Below are 12,464 nucleotides of genomic sequence, written 5' to 3'. Positions count from 1 at the left end.
AAGCATTTCCAGTTGCTCATAAGTCAGTGCTATCGTTAATATCACTGCTCATGTAGGCCTCTCTGCTAATGTCCTTCTTCTCCTCTCCAAGGCTGGAAGGAGCGGCGATTATATTCTCTTCGTGTAGAGGCCGCTCCTCCCGTGGTGCGGTTCTAAACAGTAGGCTAGTCGCTAACGTCGTCGCACAGCCTTCTCTGCTCTTGCGTTCTTCATCTTCGTGCCGGAGCTTTAACTTACGCCGTAACTGAGAAAGCTATAGTTGATATGATAACTTACATTTAGAACAGGTACTGTCTTATTAACATGGTATAGGAATACAGAAATACAAGTCGCTGAGGAATGTAATAAATAGGAAGTGCAGATAAGATGCGTAATAAATGTCAAGAAATCGAAAAATAAATGATTGTAAAAAAGACCGACTCAACATATACGAAAGTCAAAAGTAACTTTCGGTGAAATTAAAAGCAAGGGTGTTAACATTAATAGTGCAACGGGAATTTCACTGTTAAATGCAGAGGAGAGAGCGGATAGGTGGAAAGAGTACACTGAAGGCCTCTGTGAGGGCGAAAATTTGTCTGATGTGATAGAACAAGAAACAGGAGTCGATTTAGAAGAGATGGTGGGTCTAGTATTATAATCAGAATTTAAGAGAACTTTGAACGACTTAAGATCGGATAAGGTGGTACCGATAGATTGTATTGTATTGTATTGTATGGAACTGGGGACCTAGAAACAACGGAGAGGCTTCGTTGTCACCGTAGCCCGCAGTGGTACACATCCCCACAACAGGCTACAGCAGTCCGCTCACCCCATCGCCGCACCACACAGAACCCAGGGTTATTGTGCGGTTCGGCCCCCAGGTGACCCCCCCCCCCCCCCCCCCCCCCCGTCCCCGGGAACGTCTCACACCAGACGAATGCAAACCCAATGTTTGTGTGGTAGAGTAATTATGGTGTACGCGGACGTGCTGAAAGTGTTTGTGCACCAATCGCCGACGTAGTGTAACTGAGGCAGAATAAGGTGAAGCAGCCCGCATTCGCCGAGGCAGATGGAAAACCACCTTAAAAACTACCCACAGACTGGCCGGCTCACCGGACCTCGACACTAATCCGCTTGGCGGATTCGTGCCGGGGACGGGCACGCCTTCCCGCCCGGAAAGCAATGCCTTAGATCGCAAGCGATGGATAATATTCCATCAGACTTCTTAAAATCATTGCGGGAGGTGGCAAGAAAACGACGATTCACGTTGGTGTGTCTGACGACATACCATCTGACTTTTGGAAAAATATCATACACACAATTCCGAAGTCTGCAAGAGCTGACAAGTGTGAGAATTATCACATAATCCGTTTAACAGCTCAAGTGTCCAAGTTGCTGACAAGAATAATATACAGAAGAATAGAAAAAAACAGAGGATGTGTTAGATGGCAATCAGTATGTCTTTATGTAAGGTAAAGGCATCAGAGAGGCAGTTCTGACGTTGCGGTTGGTAATGGAAGCAAGACCAAAAAAAAATCAAGACGCTTTCATAAGATTTTTTGATCTGGCAAAAGCGTTCGACAATGTAAAACGGTGTAGAGTGTTTGAAATTCTGAGTAAAAGATGCGTAAACTATAGCCAGAGAGGAGTAATACACAGTATGTACCGGGTGATCAAAAAGTCAGTATAAATTTGAAAACTGAATAAATCACGGAATAATGTAGATAGAGAGGTACGAATTGACACACATGCTTGGACTGACATGGGATTTTATTAGAACCAAAGAATACAAAAGTTCAAGAAGTGTCCCACAGACGGCGCTTCATCTGATCAGAATAGCAATAATTAGCATAACAAAGTAAGACAAAGCAAAGATGATGTTCTTTACAGGAAATGCTCAATATGTCCACCATCACTCCTCAACAATACCTGTAGTCGAGGAGTAATGTTGTGAGCAGCACTGTAAAGCATGTCCGGAGATATGGTGAGGCATTGTCGTCGGATGTTGTTTTTCAGCATCCCTAGAGATGTCGGTCGATCACGATACACTTGCGACATCAGGTAACCCCAAAGCCAATAATCGCACGGACTAAGGTCTGGGGACATGGGAGGCCAAGCATGACGAAAGGGGCGGCTGAGCACACGTTCATCACCAAACGACGAGCGCAAGAGATCTTTCACGCGTCTAGCAATATGGGGTGGAGCGCCATCCTGCATGAACATCGTACGTTCCAGCGAGTGTTTATCAGCCAGGCTGAGGACGATGCGATTCTGTAACATATCGGCGTACCTCTCACCCGTCACTGACGTTTTGCTGCCCAGCGCCATCTGTCGGACATTTTGGGAATTTTTTTTTTGTTCTAATAAAACCCCATGTTATTCCAAGCATGTGTGTCAATCTTTACCTCTCTATCTACATTATTCCGTGGTTTATTAAGTTTTCAGATTTATACTGACTTTTTGATCACCCGGTACATGAGCTAAGAGGCATTAATAAGAGTGGACGACCAAGAACGAAGTCTGTACAATCTGTACATCGGAGAAGCAATGACGGAAATAAAATAAAGGTTCAGGAGTGGAATTAAAATTCAAGCTGCAAGGATATTAATGATACGATTAGCTGATGGCATTGCTATCCTGAGTAGAAGTGAAGAATAATTATATAATCTGCTGAATGGAATGAACCGGCTAATGAGTACAGAATATAGATTGAGAGTAAATCGCAAAAAGACGAAAGTAATGAGAAATAGAAGAAATGAAAACAGTGACAAACTTAAGATAAGGATTGGCGGTCATGAAGTAGATGAGGTTAAGGAATTCTACTACCTAAGCAGCAAAATAACCAATGACGGACGGAGCAAGAAGGACATCAAAAGCAGACCAGCACTGGCAGAAACGGCATTCCTGGCCAAGAGAAGTCCACTAGTATCAAACATAGGCCTTAATTTTTGGGAGAAATTTCTGAGAATGTGCGTTTGGAGCACAGTATTGTATGATAGTGGAGTGTGGATTGTGGGAAAACATAAACAGAAGAGAATGGAAGGATATGAGACGTGGTTCTACAGACGAATGTTGCAAATTAGGTGGCAGAAAAGGTAAGGCATGAGGAGATTCTGCACGGAATCGGAGAGGAAAAGAATTTGCGGAAAACACTGACAAGGAGAAGGGGCAGGACGATAGGACATCCGTTAAGATATCGGAGAATGATTTCCATGGTACTAGAGGGAGCTGTGGACGGCAAAAACTGTAGAGGAAGACAGAGATTGGAATATATCCAGCAAATAATTGAGGACGTACGCTGCAACTGCATCTCTGAGAGGAAGAGGTTGGCACAGGAGAGGAATTCATGGCGTGCCGAATCAGACTTGTCAGAAGATAAACGATTTTTTAAAATAATAATACAGTAAGACTCAGAATTAATTTCAGCGATTTCTGGTTTACTGTCCAGACGCCCCTGCAATGCGCTTTTTTCGGTATCTGTACTTCTTAAGTTATTGTAACTAAACTTTAGAATTTTGAGAGGTAACAATAAAAATGTTGATTACCACAGGGCAAGTTAAGCCAGAGTGTTTTATAGATAATGATGCCATCCAGCCTCTGGTGTTTTATGGTTCCACCTCGTAGACAGTCCCACAAGTTCCTACAAAAATCGTAACATAACACACACATGTGTCATACTAACAAATTTAAATCCAACTGATAATGGTGATTTAAACCTTTGAAACACGTCGTGGAGATAAACAGTGACTGGTAACGGCAAACATGTAGTTTCATTGGACTGCAGCATTAATTTCTTCTCTTCGCTATCTCATTCCTTACAACATGTTCCCTTAGTTACCTCCCTCCTATCATTACTCTGCCTAACTTAGTCCATCTTTTAGACCTAGTTATTTCTTGAATCAATGCCCTAACATCCCAGGTGCAAGAAATTCCTGTCTTCTAAGTTCTGTCTAGCAGTTCCTCTTTATGTCGAACTTACATGGCCTTTTCAAATGAGTTTTCACAATCATTCCTGTCAAAAACCCCTCATTGTGAATCTTTTTCTCCTTCACTCCGGTTCATTATGAGCTTCATAATGAAATCTGATTTGTTTAAACTGTCGCCAATCAGTTCGCAAGCATTTCCCAAAATTGTCCCACATGTGATATGGGTTTGCATTTTTCCACATCTCATCATAAACCCGCCATTAATCCCTCCATAAACTTCAGTTTAAAATCCTCATTCATACCTTGCACAAAACAATCCATGCATGCATCATGAAACTTTACTGCATGGCATTCGCTAACATCAGTGAACTCTTTCCCATAGTATGTTTGCAGTGCAGTCCACCCCGCGTTTCAGAAGTACTTCGTAATTGTGAATTACTTATTCTACTGTTCATTTGCGTAACTTCACTATTATTAGCAACAACACTTACCTTATTACTATTTACTGTATCACTCACAGCTTCTACTACAAAAACAATATTTGCAGTTCAGTTCTGTTCATTACGACTACCATCAAAAAACCCATGTGATGCAAGAACCACTGCCTGCTCACAAATAAGCTCACGTACGTGACTGGAGCGTATACCTTTCTGTACATCTCCACCCTCATAAACACTCACACAAACATTATCAGCAGCTATATTGTGTGCATCATAACCACTATCAACAAAACCGTCTGATAACGGATCTATTGCCTACTCAGACCCAAAAACATCTAATATGTAATCCACTGCTTCCCTACTAAAAGTATCTGGTACGGGAACCACTGATTGCACATAATTAATCTTAGCCATACTCGTATTACCGTCGCATGCAACTTGTTGTATGTCTCCACCCACAAAAACAATAAATTGAGGTCCTAGTGCCTGCATATAATCATTACTAATATCCACTGAAGATGATCCATTTTAGCTAATCGAATACCACTGCTGAAAAAATTTGATGCAGGACCCACTGCTTGCTCATAATTACAGTAATCTGAAATAAAGTCAGACAGGACTGCATAAACTGCTGCCTCGTCTGAATTCAAAGTTAAATCCCCTGATTTAGTAATTGTACTCTCAGCTTCATTTCTTAAACCACTTCTTAATTTTTCCCCACACGTTTCCACTTTACTGATTATACTATGCATAGCATTTTATCATAACGTCTCTTTAATGTGACACGTAATTAGTTCAAAAATGAAAGTATATCAAAATGGCTCTGATCACTATGGGACCTAATATCTGAGGCCATCAGTCCCCTAGAAATTACAACTATTTAAACCTAACTAACCTAAGGACATCACACACGTCCATGCCCGGGGAAGGGTTCAAACCTGCGACCGCAGCGGTCGCGCGGTTCCAGACTGAAGCGCCTAGAACCGCTCGGCCACACCGGCCGGCTGAAAGTATATCACTCACCATGATTTTGGCTACTTCTTCATCCCTCTGTGGAGTCTCAGGCTGACTTCAACCAGCTGTTGATTCGTAATCGCTTGGCGACTCTTTGATTTCATGCTCTGTTGCTTTAGCTAAAAAGGGAACTGAAAATCGCAAAAAATAACACACCGGCGGCAAATACTTAATTTTGTTTTGTTGTGAGTGCGACCCTTCTGCTGTACTGCTCCGATGGAAATGCTGCAGACTGGTACCATTGGCAGTTTGTCATGTGCCAGCAAACTGCGGTGTGATGCGGTGTGGGTACGACTTCGCGCAGGGGCGGCAGCTGCTGCCATCCCTGGCTGACTAACTACTGCGGCCTGATCCGACACGTTTGTAGCAGAATGTGATCTGGCTTCACTCGCAGTCCAAACTGCCTACCGAATCAGTTCACTGTGAAGTATCCAGGACCCAAGTCCACACACTCGACGAGACAGAATAAAAGTGGTTTGCTAATCTGTTCATTCGACAAAATAGTTGTTCAGTGAACTTCCATCTTGTCAGCCCCTGTACATACGCACGAATAGTAAACTGCAAGTTTATAAAGTTACATTTTATAGGGTTTCTGAATGGTTTTCTAAAAGCTGCCTGTGCTACAGTCTAAGGGCCAACAAACGTATATTTTTGCATTAGCCCTAAAGAAAATTCAGACGCTAAGTTGAATAAATGCAGGCAGGAATTTACGGTAAGAAACAAGGTTCGCTGCTCACAGCACTTTAAATTTTTAAAGAAGCTGAGTTTTTTCAATCACTCTAACGTTCATCATTAGTTAATATCTGTGTAATGTAAAACTCATTAATGTCTGTCTCAGGGCTTAAACGATACGGAACACTATCTCGCGTCAGGTTAAACTCCGGCAAAAATTTCGGAAAATACTGAAAGTTCATGAAGCGCAAGTTTACCATTAAAGTTCTGCAATTCCAAACTTAATAGAGTTCAGACTATATAGACTAATGCAAATTATTCAAAGTCTATATGCTAAAAATATTTCAGAATATCCACTAGCGACACATGCGAGTATCGCAGGTCCATGACTCAAATATTTTTACTCACTGGAAACGCAACCCAGCGCCTTACACACGTACTGTCTGTATAAGGTCTGAAACCCAACTGAAAATGCATCCAGACCAAAAGAACATTGCGCAAGACGGCTGCCGCTCTTCGAGCTCTTGCCTCGACGTGAAGTAGGTGCACACACTTCTGAGAACAGCAAAATTCTTAAAAACTATACATTTAATGTTATACACATTTATCAATCATGTAACTGCATGTAAATTGTTTCATCTTTCTGTTGGTGTTCTTAGTTTTCCACTTCGTTAAATAATTTGTTTATAAATAATGATTTTGTCAAGGTGAACACAACTTTATGTTCTAATGTTACTGTCAAATATAAACAGTTAAGGATAGGTAAATTCATATGTCCTTATCGACGTCTACTTCCTAATTCTGTCGCTATTTTAAACGTTTCGCTTATTATTTACGTGACAATTCAGGTTTTTACACACGGAATGCACATTTCAGAGTTTCAAGGAGTTTCTTGCGGGGTGGGGGAGTGACCTTGTACGTAAAAAACAGTATGCCATTTGAGTCCATAGACGTGTCACGGCACTGCATTGAACAGATTTTTCAATGTTGTGCAGGGGCAGTTGAATTTAGTGAAACTAAACTTCTGATTGTTGTTGTTTATAGGTTCTCTAACTCTGACTTCAGAGCATTTCTGCTCAAGCTAGAGAGGGTTCTTGATGCACTTTATAGGAAATACCAAAAATTTGTTGTCTGTGGTGACTACACTAATAATATTGTATATGATTGTGCAAGGAAAAAGGTGTTCGTAAATCTCCTAAATTCATATGATCTGATGCAGATTGTGTTTTTTCCTACTAGGGTGCAGGGAAACACAGCCATAGACAGTATTTCAATTCATTCTCCATTACTAGATGGACATTCTGTTAGTAAAAGGATGCATGGCCCCTCGGATCATGATGCACAGATTTCAACACTAAAACGCTTTTGTACTCAAACAAATGTAACACATAATTACAAACTATGTAGGAAAGTTAATCTAACGGCAACACAGAGTTTTTTAAACCTCGTCAAGGAACAAGAGTGGCAGGATGTTTATAGTGCTGATAACATAGATGACAAAAATAATGCTTTCCTTAAAGCATTTCTCATGCTCTTTGAGAGTAACTTGCCATTAGAACGTTCTAAACGAGGTCAAAGCAGTAAAAGGCAGCCCAAGTGGCTGTCTAGTGGGATAAGGATAACATGTAGAGCAAAGCGGGAATTATATCAAAATGTTAGAAGTAGTCACAATCAAGCTACAGTAGCCCATTACAAACAGTACTGCAAAGTGCTTGAATTTTTTATTCAAAGAGTATGTGGTATTCAAACGGAACAGTTAATTCACAGGAAAAAATTAAAACGGTATGGTCAGTTGTGAAGGAAGTGACTGGTCAGCAGCACAAGGTCGACGATGTAAAGTCAGTTCGCAGTAAAAATATTTCTGTTTATGGTAGAGCAGATATATGTATAGTATTTAACATCTACATCTACGTGATTACTCTGCTATTCACAATAACGTGCCTGGAAAAGGGTACAATGAACCACCTTCAAGCTGTCTCTCTACAGTTCCACTCTCGAACGGCGCGCGGGAAAAACGAGCACTTAAACTTTTCTGTGCGCGCCCTGATTTCTCTTATTTTATCGTGATGATCATTTCCCTCTATTTAGGTGGGTGCCAATAGAATGTTTTCGTAATAGGAGGAAAAAATTAGTGACTGGGCATTGCTGGTGAATCAAATAAAAATTTTGCTTCTACTGGGAATCATATAACTCTCTTGGCAAATGCCTTTCCGAGATTGATGTCTGAAATACTCCTCTGTGATGCACACTAGGGGGAGATTGAGTCTATAATTAAATCACTAAAGACTAAGGACTCTCATGGATATGGTGAAGTGCCTAGCAGAATATTAAAGTACTGTGCTGCACATGTTAGCCTTGTACTTAGCCATATTTATAAATTTCCTTTACGAATGGTCAGTTTCCTGAACGATTAAAGTACTCATTAGTAAAGCCGCTTTATAAAAAGGGAGAAAGGAATAACGTAGAGAATTGTAGACCTATTTCTATGCCATCACTGTTTGCTAAAGTTACAGAAAAGGCTTTGTATGTAAGGATAATTGATTATTCTATATCACACGACTTGCTATGCAAATGTACAGTTCGGCTTTAAAAGTTGTTTAACAAATGAAAATGCTGTGTTGTCTTTCCTTAGTGAGGTACTAGATGGGTTAATCAAAAGGTTTTGAACGCTGGGCACATTTTTTGATTTAACTAAGGCGTTTGTTGGTGTTGATTACAAAATGTTGCTCCAGAATTTGGTCCATTGCGGAATACATGGAGTAGCTCACAATTGGATCACTTCTTACATTAGCAACAGACAGCAACAAGGTCATTATTCGAAGTGTTGAGAATGGCTGTAATGTGGGGTCTGAATGGAGTATGGTAAAGTGGGGTGGTGCCCCAGGGATCAGTGTTGGGTTCCACTCCTGTTCATTGTTAATATAAATGATATACCCTCTAGTATTATGGGTAACTCTAAAATATATCTGTTTGCTGATGACACTAGCTTGGTAGTAAAGGATGTTGTGTGGAACATGGGCTCTGTTTCAAATAGTGCAGTTCGTGACATAAGTTCATGGTTTGTAGAAAATAAACTAACGCTAAATCACTGTAAGACTCAGTTTTTAAAGTTTCTAACGAACAATACAACAAAACCTGACATTTTAGATTCAGAGAATGGGCTTATGATTAGTAAAACTGAGCAGTTGAAAGCTATAGGTATTCAGATGGATAGTAAACTGTCGTGGAAAGTCCAAGCTCAGGATCTTGTTGAAAGACTTAATGTTGCCATTTTTACTATTCGAACGGTATCTGATGTGAATGATCTTTCTATATTAAAATTAGTCTACTTTGATTATTTTCATGCGATTATGTCATATGGTATTATGTTTTGGTGTAACTCTTCTCATTCTACAAGGATATTTTTGATACAGAAATGGGAAGTTCGGGCAATAAGTGGTGTAATTTCAAGAACCACTTGTTGACCCCTGTTTACGAGTCTGGGTATTTTAACATTGGTCTATCAATACATATATTCCTTGCTGTCATTTCTTGTTAACAATATTAGCTTATTCCCAAAAATAGGCAGCTTTCACTCAGTTAATACTCGGCAGAAATCAAACCTGCATTTGGATCGGACTTCCTTAACTCTTGCGCAGAAAGATGTGCAGTATACTGCATCCATTTTCAGTAAGTCACCACTAGAATTCAAAAATCTTAGCAGTAACCCAGGTGCTTTCAAATCGAAACTGAAGAGTTTCCTCATGGGTTACTCATCTGTTCTGTCGAGGAGTTCTTTGAAAAATTAAGCTGATTCTTGTTGTATTGTTGATTGCATTTACTTAAACTTATGGCTTGACTTTTTTCAGGTTCATAAACATTTCATTTTTATCTATTATTACTTTTATGTTGCAATTTCATTTACTGACACGTTTCGTGACCTTGGAGATTTGCTGCTCAGTTTTGTCCTACGTAACTTGACGTGTAAATAAATAATCTGTAATATGTTATGATAGCTTTTAAGTGCTCAATGAACCCTGTCTGTAGCCACTTCGTTTTTGAAAATCGCTTACGGCGTTCTTGAGATATCAATTTTGAAAGTGCATTTTATAAATAATATATTTAACAAAAGTAACGTTGAAACAGGTTTCCGAAGGCCTTTTTTTTAAGCCACGCATGCGTCTTCATTTTGTCTTTGTAACGGTATAGTGTCTGTTGGATTTAGTGTTATTTGATAATTATTCTGGACTCTCAGTCCAACCATAGCAGCTACCCCTGCATGTTTCATTCCAACGGCCGGACGCCAGTGTTTTCCTGACCACACTGCCAGACCATGGGTCTACCTGCTTGCTGTTGACTTGCTGTCTGGGTAATTCTCACACTCAGAGTGTCCGCCAATCATTGAACCTCAAAGGGTGCCGCCATATATTGACGAAGCCGCGGTTCTCGTGCGGCTTCTGAGCTCTGCCCGGCTTGGGCAAACCCACCCCCCCCCTATAGGTCAAAACAGTTGCCACTCCGGCTGTGCTTGCTACTAACGTCACAACAATGTGCGCACACAGCTGTGCCTGTTATAAAATTTCTAATTACAGGTACGTGTATATACCCTCTCAAGGTATAAAGCACACAATTAGTCATTTTCCATCATCTTGCATTGATTAATGCTGCGATATGAAGAGCTGGAGATAAGGAGTGTGACCGGGAGAAAGGGACGTGACACGATGTTTACTTTAGAAATAATGTAATTTGACGCTATTTCTACACATGATTTAAATATTACACTCTTTTTGGTTGGGGATGGGTAGGAAGGGACATGGGGGTATATTGCACACTTTGTTTTGTTCTTAATATTGGATTTTTAATACTGCACTCAGACTGGTTAGATATCTACAACAATGCACCTTAGGCTAAGGTTGATGTGGATCGTTAAACTGATGCTCTTGTTCTGTATTAAACCATCGCAGGATAATACTGCTGGACCGAATAATATGTGCTAATGTTCACAGTTGCTCAGAGTTTATAGACTCACAAGATTTGTTCTACTTAAAATACATACACTGAGCTGACAAGAGTCATGGGGCACCTGCAAATATCATGTCGGATCTCATTTTGCCCAGCGTACTGCAGCAACTTGACGTGGCATGGACTCAACATGCCGTTGGAAGTTTCAATGCTGCCTCTCTAGTCGTTCGTAACTGCGAAAGTGTTGCCGGTGCAGGATTTTGTGCATGAACTGACCTCCCGATTACGTCCCATAAATGTTCGATGGGACACATGTTGCGTGATCTGGGTGGCCAAATCATTAGCTCGAATAGTCCAGAATGTTCTTCGAACCAATCGCGAACAATTTTGGCTCGGTGACATGGCACGTTGTCATCGATATAAATTCTATCGTTGTTTGGTCTACAAGTACCCGCATATAACTAGTTCCAGTCAATCATAGGTTCAGTTGTACCAGAGGATCCAACCCATTCAATTTAAACACAATCCACACCATTATGGAGCCACCACTAGCTAGAACAGTGCCTTGTTGACAACTTATGCCCGTGGCTCCTTGGGGTCTGTGCCACACTCGAACACTACCATCAACTCTTACAAACGGAAACCGGTACTCATTTGACAAGGACACAGTCTTCCAGTCTTATAGGGGCCAACCGACATGGTCATGTGTCTAGGAGAGGCGCTGCAGGCAATGTTGTGCTGTTAGCAAAGGCACTCGCGTCGGACGTCTGCTGCCGTTAACACCAAATTTCGCCGCACTGTCCTAACGGATACATTCGTCGTACGTGCCACGTTGATTTCTATGGTTATTTCACAGTGTTGCTTGACTGTTAGCACTGACAACTCTAGGCAAACGCCGCTACTCATGGACGTTAAGCGAAGGCCTTCGGCAACTGCGTTATCCGTGGTGAGAGCTAACGTCTATAATTTGGTATTCTCAGCACACTCTTGACAATGTGGGTCTCGGAATATTGAATTCTCAAACAATTTCTGAAACGGAATGTCTCATGTGTCTAGCTTCAACTACCATTCCCTGTTCAAAGTCTGTTAATTCCCATTGTGAGTCCATAATCACATCGGAGGCCTTTTCACATCAATCACCTGAGTACAAATGACAGCTCCGCCAATGCTATGATTTTTTGTACGTTGGGTACACGATACTACCGCTCTTTGTATGTGTGCTTATCACTATCCCGCGCCTTTTTGTCGCCTCAATGTAAGTAACACTCATTGTACGTGATTCTGCAGGTGGCTCGAAGTCGATACTGGAACTCAAGAAATTATAATTCAAAGTGGATGTATCCCAAGTTAATCATTGCATATCACATTAAGAAAGAAACAAAGAAAGTCGCCTGGGGAAAAATAAATGTTTTGCGCTTTCTTGACGGAAATAATAAATCATTTACTATTCACACTCCCTCAAGTGTCTGAATGAAACGAACCATTAATATGT

This window comes from Schistocerca americana, chromosome X, assembly GCF_021461395.2.
Source record: "Schistocerca americana isolate TAMUIC-IGC-003095 chromosome X, iqSchAmer2.1, whole genome shotgun sequence".
Classification (NCBI taxonomy): domain Eukaryota; kingdom Metazoa; phylum Arthropoda; class Insecta; order Orthoptera; family Acrididae; genus Schistocerca; species Schistocerca americana.
Note: the sequence above shows the minus strand (reverse complement) of the source record.